This window comes from Schistocerca serialis, chromosome 2 (genome assembly GCF_023864345.2).
Source record: "Schistocerca serialis cubense isolate TAMUIC-IGC-003099 chromosome 2, iqSchSeri2.2, whole genome shotgun sequence".
Lineage (NCBI taxonomy): Eukaryota > Metazoa > Arthropoda > Insecta > Orthoptera > Acrididae > Schistocerca > Schistocerca serialis.
Window position 1 is genome coordinate 407,941,391 of NC_064639.1, and position 10,682 is coordinate 407,952,072.

Genomic DNA, 10,682 nt, shown 5'->3' on the forward strand with positions numbered 1-10,682 from the left:
GTGCAGTATGGGTAAAGGTACCACATTATGATTATAAAAATGGTGGAACTATAACAAGTGCATTCTTGTTACCGGAAGAGTGGTCTGTTGTTTCGAACACGTTACTGGTTTAATGAGCATTTTACACAATACAGTTCGCCGTTGATTACCATACTTCACACCGTTAACGAACTAGACCACATCAAGGGCTCTGCATTTACAAAACGATGCCATTTAGAAACGACACGAGCCAACAGCCTTACCGCAGTGGTAACACCGGTTCCCGTCAGATCACCGGAGTTAAGCGCTGTCGGGCTGGGCTAGCACTTGGATGGGTGACTATATGGTCTGCCGAGCGATGTTGGCAAACGGGGTGCACTCATCCCCTGTGCGGCAAACTGAGGACCTACTTGATTGAGAAATAACGGCTCCGGTCTCGTAAACTGACATACGGCCGGGAGAGCGAACCACATGCCCTCCATATCCGCATCCAGTGACGCCTGTGGGTTGAGGATGACACGGCGGCCAGTCGGTACCTTTGGGCCTTCGTGGCCTGTGCGGGAGGAGTTGAGTTTAGTTTAGTTTAGATACGACGCGTGAACTGCCTCTCTGTTTCAAACTGGCCTTTTACTTTTCAAAGTTAGATCCGACAGGTACAGTTAAGTTGTCAGGAAGTTTCAACAAATTGCAGAACTCGCTGCTGAATGAAAGATTAATTCTGACTATGAGAACCATTTCTGTGCTGTAGCTAAGCCATTCTCCAGGGGGCGTATGTCCAGTGAGGTCTGAAGGAGAGCTCTTGCTTGCAAAGTTGGAGAGAGATACTGGTCTATAGTAGCAGTGAGGCACTACAAAACGTACAGGTAATCTGCCTGTTGTGATATATTTCTGTTGCCATCGATCTTAGATTGACAAAAGTAATGGAGAACTGAAACACACGACCCACATGTAACTGAGTGCATCAGCCAGAACACATTTTGTTAATCATAAACCAAAGTTTGATGTAATATAAACTGGTTCTGATGTAACGTAACAAACACTTTCGGTTACAACACAAAACTGCCAGAAATTACCCATCTCTTTTAATGCCTGTCATTTTACTTCTTTACTCTTTCAGCTATCATTCTGTATTCAAGTTGTCGGTTTTTGCAGTCGTTTCAAAAATTATACGGAACACTACTAACATTTACTGAAAGTCAGATCTACCTCCCCTTCAGAGTAACGTAACACATGTTGTAGAATATAGCATCCATGTGCTAATCCTGCTCAACTCACTTTTCGACCCTTTGTTTAAAAGGCGTTTTGAAACAACTGTGGTATCTTACTCGGGACACGAAATCAAAATACGTCGAGTCAGGTGACTACTTTCATCTAAAAGATTAAATTAATTAATACATCGATAAGATGCATCAATAACTTACAAAATACAGTGTACTGGAAAGTAATGCCACCGATTTTTTTTTACGTGAAAACCCTTAAAGCTTTTTATATAAAACAAATCTTCTGCATCTTTATTCTACATGTGTACATATTTGCAGCCGTCTGCGCTAGAATGCTCCAAACTGTAGTGTGTAACAACAATGTGTGTAAAATAAGTACGTATGTGAGTGAGAAACATCATGCAGCAAGCGAGTTGCGGAATCGAAGAGTTCGTTCACACATGGAACACCCTCTGCTTCAGCATGATAATGCCAGAACCTGCAGCAATCCGATGTCTTGGGTTCATTGTCATTGATCATCGTCCTTGCAGTCCCAACTTGGCTTCATCCGATTTTCATCTGTTTCCAGAACTTACGAACGCTTTCGACGACTTCACTCTGATGGTGTTGAAGCGGTGCAAACAAAGGTGAGGTTGTGGCTCCGTCCGCAAAGTCAAATATTCTACGGTATACGGTGTCAACAAAATGATCTTTCGTTGGGAGAAATGTGTTCGTCGCCAGGGTGACTATGTTGAGAAATAAATATGTAGACGTGGGGAATAAAGTTGTAGAATGTTAAGAAAGTTTGTTTTATGTAAAAAGCTATAAGAAATTTCACGTAAAAATTTCGGAGGCATTACTTTTCAGCATGCCCTCTTTCTTTGCCTTGGCAAAATGAGATTTACGATTTGTACCCTCCAAATCTACTGTTATCATTTGACAGACATAGCAATGCTACGTTCAATTTTTATTTTGAAATTTTTGCACTGTTTTTTGTTTCTATGTGGTTTTAGCTTATGTGTCCTACGTCACCACGCTTGAATCAACGTATTGTAAACACGATTTGCTTGCGAACAGACGGGGCCATCTGTGAGGGACTCCTATTTTAGTTTTGATACACTGAAACTTCCATAAAGTTGCGTTACTCGAAGTTATGAATAGGCAGTCTTACCTGAAACACACTTCATTATTATGACGTATGGCTTGGCTGATACCGTAAGAATAACGTCATAAGCGAGTATTAAAAAAGAAACTGCCTCAGCTGAATATGAGCAGTTACCGTGGTTAGTTCTCACTTTCAGGTAATGATTCGGTGGCAGCACTGGTGGACGCCTTATTGGAGTGCTTCTGATATATATTTTAGTTGGTTTATTTGTAGTAAATAAACATTTCGTCTGTGTTTCCTTTTTGAAAAAAATAAAAAATAAATAAAACAAGATGGAATACAAATCAATCTCTTAGAAGAAATAGCCAACAAAGCAGGTTTAAGAATATCTATAGAAGAAACAAAATTTATGACAAATACAAAAAATCCTCCGGAATCCCTAGCAACAGATATTGGCCAGATAAAAGGGCAAATAAATTTAAATACTTGGGAGATATTATCCAAGAAAATGACTTAGAAGAATTCGCTATAGAAGAAAGAGTACGTAAAATGGAGAGAACTTATGGAATAACTGGGAATGTCTACAACAAAAGATGTCTGTGTAAACCTTTGAAGATACAGCACTACAACACGTCAGTAAAACCAGAATGTCTTTATGAAAGTGAATGTCTAGTACTGAACTACAAACTACACAAACTTGTAGTCCTAGAAAGAAAAATCATTCGAAAAATATTTGGACCGCCAAAAAACACAGAGGCATGGAAATGAATAAGCAATGAAGAAGTTTATCGCAACATAGAAAACATAAATGAAACACTACGAAAGAGGTGACTGCTATTTTTTGGACACTTATACGGAATGAACAGCAACAGGTTAACCAAACAGATTTTTAAATATCTTTGGGACAAGAAGTCAACAATAGCCTGGATTCAAGAAGTTAGGAAAGATTTGGAAAGAAACAACGTAACTGGAAATGATGCAATAGAAAGAGAGATTTTTCAAGAGGAAAGTGTTAAAAATGGAAGGATTCCAAGGCAAGAGGGAGAAGAAGACAGGGTCAAAATGGTCCGAGCAGAGAAAAAGGATACATAGTGAAAAGATGAAAGAATACTGGAGGTAAAAGAAAGAACAACAAAGAAGGAAGCACTGAAATTGGTGCATGGTCCTTAGATGATCCAAACGAAGAAATAAAAGAAGAAAACAAGATGGATCCTCAATATCACCTCATGTTGAAAAATGAAACCTTTGACCTGTAACCTTGAACGAAACTACATCAACTAAGATAAGTCTGTCCACAGGAAGTTGTGGAGTTTGGCATCTAGTAATGAGAGTTTCATTGAATCCCAGAAAATCAACATAAATTGAGCTCACAGTTGTTGAGTTTACCAGTGCGACATCGCGTCCGGGAGATTCGCCTGGCCACTAATGTACAGCTTGTGGGGTTAGTAGAGTGAAGAGTCCAGGTGCGTTGAAACTGGAGGTAAAAAGAAATACCAAGTGTGAAATCTCGTGTCTTCCCTCTCTTGTAACTGGAGATCTCCCGGGATCAACGCTACCTTGAGGACCAGAGAAAGTTCTCGCCACACTCAAGACACGACTGTCCTACCGAAGTATCGGCAGTTTCCGACTGTAAAGTCTGACTGCACTCTCGGGAGCTCTTCAGACTAGCAGCGTGCGATGAGTTCCCGCGACAGGAACGGGCTTTCGCCGCTCCGCCATGAAACAAGTCTCTTGGGTGGTTATCTGCAGTATGGACCTGCGCTACCTAGGATGTGGGGATTTTAGCGGCTGCTATCGGTAGGACTCCGAGCAGTCTGCCAGACACATTTTTAATTAACCGTAACGCTAATGCACTGTAGCCGATGCGGGCTGGCGGGAAGGAGGCTGCAGTTATGTGCTTTTTATTTGTGTGTGTGTGTGTGTGTGTGTGTTATACTATGTCCGCGCAAATTCTGTTACAGGTGGCCGGCCGGTGTGGCCGTGCGGTTCTAAGCGCGTCAGTTTGGAACCGCGTGACCGCTACGGTCGCAGGTTCGAATCCTGCCTGGGGCATGGATGTGTGTGATGTCCTTAGGTTAGTTAGGTTTAAGTAGTTCTAAGTTCTAGGGGACTGATGACCTCAGCAGTTAAGTCCCATAGTGCTCAGAGCCATTGTTACAGGTGCTCTTTCTTTGTTACTGACTTGTTTACTCAGAAATAAAGAAACAACTCAATCTCATAATTGGAAAGGTGATATAATACTCATTATTTCGTCGTTGGCATCGATGGTTCAGTGATTCCAACCAATTGACTTCGTGATATCCATGTAGCGGACTCACCCATGTGTCCATATTATAGTTTAATCGACATACTAGAACAGATGTCTCTGAGCACTATGGGACTTAACATCTGAGGTCATCAGTCCCCTAGAACTTAGAATTACTTAAACCTAACTAACCAAAGGACATCACACACATCCATGCCCGAGGCAGGACTCGAACCTGTGACCGTAGCAGTCGCGTGATTCCAGACTGAAGCGCCTAGGACCGCTCGGCCACACCGGCCGGTTCCTAGAACAGACATTTCTGTACAAATACGTAATTGAAATTTGGGAAATTGTTAGGTAGAAGCTAGAGAGCATAAACCGATCGGCTTCCGGATTTATTATACCAAAAGATCTAAATCTACTTAATGCTCCGCACCCAGTCACAAAATATACTGTGGTGAACTGGATTAAAGGAAAGACAACACGCTATATACTGACAGAAGAAAATGAAAGCAAGGTATGTTTTTGTCTGTATATCACTATCACAGCATTATAACTTTTTTTAAAAAGTAAAAGAAAAGGAAAATTTCGCAAACTTCTTGACGCTAACGACTGCGGAGCAAACAACTTGCAAACTGAAAATGACCAGAAGAAAGAAAAACTGGATAATACTAGGGCTTGCTGAAAAGTAATGCCTTTGAATTTTTTATATGAAACTTTCTCAAAGCTTTTTAGATTAAATAAACTTTATTAACCTTTTTTTTCATCTTTATTCTTCATGTCTATATATTTATTTCTCAACAAAGTCACTCTGGTGAAGAATACATTTTTCCAAACGAGAGACCAGTTGGTTATAAACAATGCTTGACTCTGTTGAGAGTGCCACAATCTCACCTCTGCTTGCGCCGCTTCATCACTATCAGCAGAAAAAACTTTGCCGAAAATCTCAGTTTCCCTTTGCAGAACACGATCTACGGCATGCGGCATTGCAATCAAACGCTGCGAGATCCACAAAAACTTTATGGCTCAGTTTATGACCAAACAGTAACTCAGGCTGAGTCCATTTGCATTTGTGTGCCCCTATTCAGAGTGAAATAACCGTTTTAAAAGGAGACAATTACATCTCAGTTGTGTTTCACTTCCGTTTGTAGCAAAGTTGTTCGTCGGTTTATATGACTACTGATTTCCTAACAGTTAATTTGGTTCCGAATGAAAATATAGCGATCGCATTACAAGTGTGGATAAACATACAGATTGGAAAATTAATTGTATAGACGATACACTGCATTTCTTAACACAACTTGGCATTGCAGACATTTTATATTTCGTTTATTACGACACTAATGTTGTAAGGAGCCTTAAATGCAGTATGAGATAAAACATTTAGTAGTAATTACGACGTAAATAGTGGAAACAATAGTAGTCGCTATACTGAAAAGAAAGTTCAAATGGCTCAAATGGCTCTGAACACTATGGGACTTAACATCTGAGGTGATCAGTCCCCTAGAACTTAGAACTACTTAAACCTAACTAACCTAAGGACATCACACACATCCATGCCCGAGGCAGGATTCGAACCTACGACCGTAGCAGCACCGCGGTTCCGGACTGAAGGGCCTAGAACCGCTCAGCCACAGAGGCCGTCTGAAAAGAAAGTTATTCCAGTATATTTTACCTCATGAAAACTATAACCACAAAGACAAATGACATTCAGGAAGATTTATAATCAGTACGTGGGTAGCAACGGATGAGGGCGAAGAAGAGAGATCGTGGATAGGGATGGGAAGTGACGTGAAAGGACATAATAGAAGCACAGCTAATGTGGTGAAACTGACTGAAAAACTAAAAATTTCCGGAGAAGTTCGAGTAGAGATCTCGCACCGAGGGTTCCGTACAAACGTAATTGTGTACACAGGTAGTTAATCTATCCTGGGAATCGAGAACCTCGAAGATATTTGCCTGTTAACGATACCGATACTGGAAAAATGTACGTCTACCCGTTCCAAAGAAAAAGTGGTCAGACAGACAGACAGTCTAATAACAAATGACAAAAAAAATTATTTAGTGATAATATTACAAATGAAAAATTTTAAGGTATTTTCCCCTTACGTGTACTGCGAACCTTTGCTTCCTGCCAAATTTGATTTGATGAACGAGAAGTATTCTACAGGTTTCGATGAGTGAGTTTGCGAGAATCAAAACATGTGACGTCAATGTCCGTATATTTTTGACTGCGCTGACTTACAAGCTTAAATGCATTGCACCGCCAAGGTACCATAGACCTTAGATAGTGACGTGAATTTGAACTTGAAATTTCAACTCGTTCCTGAGAAAAATAGTCTTAACAGGCAGACAGAAAGAGAGCAGAATAACAAATGCAATATATTCGTGTGATATAATTGAAAATGAACAATTTTAGGAATTTTTCCTTTACTTGTAATGAGAAACCTTACTTGTTGCCAAATTTTTATGATTCTAGCTCAACAGAAAGTACCGTATAGGTTATGATGACTACACTGACTTAAAAGTGTAAATCTTTTACACCGGCAACGGGCCGTAGACATCAGTATGTGACACATATTGCAGCTTGATATGTCTACACTTTTCTGAGAAAAATCTTTCTTGACAGACAGGCAGACAGACCCTATAAGGATTCTGTTTTCACCAACTGAGTTACGGAACCCTAAAAAGAAATAAACATAACTGGAAGAGAATGGAAGAATTTTCTTTACGGGTTTACAGAAAGAAACTGGCGACATCTGTTAATTTTTTAGGGAAAATCAATGAGCTTGGCAAAAAGAGGTGTTTCAACGTTTTCTTTAATTCAGCAGGGCACTGAATTGTGTGCATAAGGCAGTGTAGCTTGGTTCAGAAGTAGGCAGCAGCAACAGAGTTGTTGTATGTTCTTCTTCTGTGGGTGGGCACAGTTAATTATTACATAAGTGAGACACTGTGTTGAGATTGTGATATTGTGATGAGACGCTAATTACTAGATCCCTGCTGCTAGGTAGTAGGGTGAATGCGCTCTGACGAACCGGTAAAGCAGACACGGCGACTGGTAGTCATGCAGCTTGTTTGGCAGCAACCATGCTAACTGGGTGTATAAAGCACCGACGTCATCAAGTGCATGGATGTCACAGATGTAATGCACGCAATCATTCAGGGTTGGTTACACGTTTTTTCTATATGCAATAGTGGAGGTTAAACGGAACGAATGACTACACAAATTTACGTTTCATGTCCTTTGGAAATATGTTCCTAAACTGCTGGAGGTCATAAATGTAAGGGGAAGTCATCCTGCTCGTGCCGACTGTTTTTACACCCAGTTAAGGTGCTGATCCAAAGCAGGTTTTGTGTTCATCAAGTAAAGCTAGAGGTCCTCTGCATACAAATGATGTTTACAAAGGGATAGAATCAGTTATGTATTACTGACACACAAGAAAAACAACTGTCAGTCCAGAACTCACCCCTGTGGCACTCCTGAGAGAACATGCTTCGAGGACGACTTTTCACTCCCAAGGACAATACAGTGCCGTTTCTTTCCCAAGTTGCTTTTACACCGCTTCAGCATACCGTCTAAAAATTGCTGAAGCATAGTGGCATCAATATTATGGCCTCGCTGTTGTCTACGAAATATTTCAAGTTCAAAATGGTACAAATGGCTCTGAGCACTATGGGACTTAACATCAGTGGTCATCAGTCCCCTAGAACTTAGACTAACTAACCTAAGGACATCACAAACATCCATGCCCGCGGCAGGATTCGAACCTGCGACCGTAGCAGTCGCGCGGTTCCGGACTGAGCGCCTAGAACCGCTAGACCACCGCGACCGGCTATTTCAAGTCATCAAGTACTTAAGTTAGGGTAGTGTTTGTGTTATGCTGTTTACGACCACCGGACATATATTTGCTACATGAAGTGAATTACCTTAGCATCGCCTGCTTCGCTCGCGGTTGTGTAGTAATTACAAAAAAAAATAATTTTTCGACTATAGATTAGCCCTACTGAAAAATTAATGTGTTATTTCTACGCATTATGACAAAGCAAATTAGCTGTCGTGATTGTCAAATAGCTCTCTTTGATTTAGTTCACAAACTGCAACACCTTTAAGATTTTCACGCTAATTAGACCATATAAGCATGCTCTTTTTCCAACGTACTTCTGACCGAAAATAGATTCTGCGATCTAGAGTCGGAGGTGTTTGTTAATCCTGTCTTTTGAGCTCTTGAGGTGATATTTCCATAGAAACTTTCATCCGTTGACACATATTCCTAATTTCTAACCGATAAGTCAAATGTCAGTTTTCAATGATGTAGGTTTAGAAACGCTTTAGCAGTTCTTTAATAATGATTAATTTAATTAAAAACTTTTCGCTGAGTATTTCATCCCCTTAGAGGTTGAATTTCCAAAAATGCTCAAATACGTATCTTTTTTTATTTCTTACCAAGAAACGAAATACCAATTTTCGCACTTATAGCTTCAAAATTGTATTAATAGCGTCATCTTCTCAAAAAAACTTTTCATCCATTATTTCACTGGCTTAAGGGTGGAATTTCGAAAAAGCACTTCTTAAACCAAGATACTCTCCAAATTTCAAGTTTCTGTCCTTAGTGGTTTGGGCTGAGCTATAGTGAGTCACTGAATGAGTCAGGACATTTCCTTTTACACGTAGTGAAGACTGCCTTAAATATTTTTTGCTGGTTGGGAACAGTATATTCCAGTTGTTTGGATGCAGCGGACAGATGGTATCGGCCTCTAATCACAAGCTGATTGCGAGTTTTCGTCCTTTGGTATTGGTTACAGTATACTTCCTTTCCGCTGAGTGACGTGTACCTCATTAAACAGTGAAAAATTAAATGTTTGCAGAGACTGCTACTAAGATGTTCGCAACATTCTTGAACGTGGTACATACAGATAGGCCTACTGTCGTTTCCTATTACCGCTGTACTTTTTCTGTTTACTGTAAGCTACTTGAGTGAAAAATGTCTGGCTCAAGTTTATAGTCTAGGGGTTCTTGCAAGAAATAATTCTCTGCAGTGTGAAGGCTGGCTGATGCAAAAAAAATGCACTCTAATCATCAGTTGAGAGCTGAGAAACAATTTCTGGTTTTGTCTTTCCCACACCTGTACACCACAACAATATCCTTGCATTTTGAGGTTTTGTGTCCGAAGTTGCTCACAAATAAAGTTGTTTTTGGATAGTTTTCTGTTGAGCAAACACATTTTTTTCTTGTTTTCTTAACACTGACGTTTCGCTGAAGTCACAGCATCGTCAATGGGTTTTTTCATTAGATGACAAGAAAAGCTGGTTTTTGTATATATACACACAGAATTTCAGGTTTTAATAAAAAATTCACTAATCTGAAAAACAGGAAAAGCTTTTTATATACCTTGCCAAGAAATGATACCAACAAATGATATGTTACGTGGGTTTTCCGTGCTTGCGTTATAGCTTTCTAACGTTTACAGCTTACTACAGGAAACTTGTGTACATGGAAAATTTGTGACAGGGGATGTTATACTGTTGTGATTAATATTATTTTTTTCTATGTGAACGCCTGTGTTTGTTTTCCAATATGTTTAGACTTACTTTTACAGGTTTGCGCAATACCTACACTCTGAATCTGCACTTTACACTTTACACTGCCTCACTCTTTACAGGGTATGAAAACATGATTGTGAAAAGCCGACAGTGTTCTTGGCGGTAGTATCGAATGTTGTTTTGGTCATAAGCCTTGAGAGGTGTATATATTTGTCTGTCTGTCTGTCTCTCTCTCTCTCTCTCTCTCTCTCTGTGTGTGTGTGTGTGTGTGTGTGTGTGTGTGTGTGTGTGTGTGTGTATACGTGTATATGCGTGCTCGTCGTCCGATAATTGTTTGAAAGTAGAGCAGAAAAGAAGAAAAAGCTGTGTTTGCTCAATGCGGAATCTATCCAAAACAAATAATGCTGAAGTGTATACTACAAGAGACGATCGACTTTCTCATTGTTTGGAGAGCTAGTGTCGTTCGAACTGTCGACAGCCTTGCAGTGTGTCGCGTCTATAAAGGGTTTCGCAGGAGAAATAGTCAAATTCATGGGTATGAATTCGAAACAAAAAAACAAAAAAAGAGTCTAGTAACCGTGGGCTCTAAGATGCTTATTGTTCAGTAGAGGAG

At 40.1% G+C, this 10,682-nt stretch overlaps 1 pseudogene; it reads left to right on the forward strand.

Moving 5' to 3' along the window:
• The first annotated feature begins 228 nt into the window (after positions 1 to 228).
• On the forward strand, positions 229 to 346 carry LOC126459649 (5S ribosomal RNA; annotated as a pseudogene).
• Positions 347 to 10,682: the final 10,336 nt, after the last annotated feature.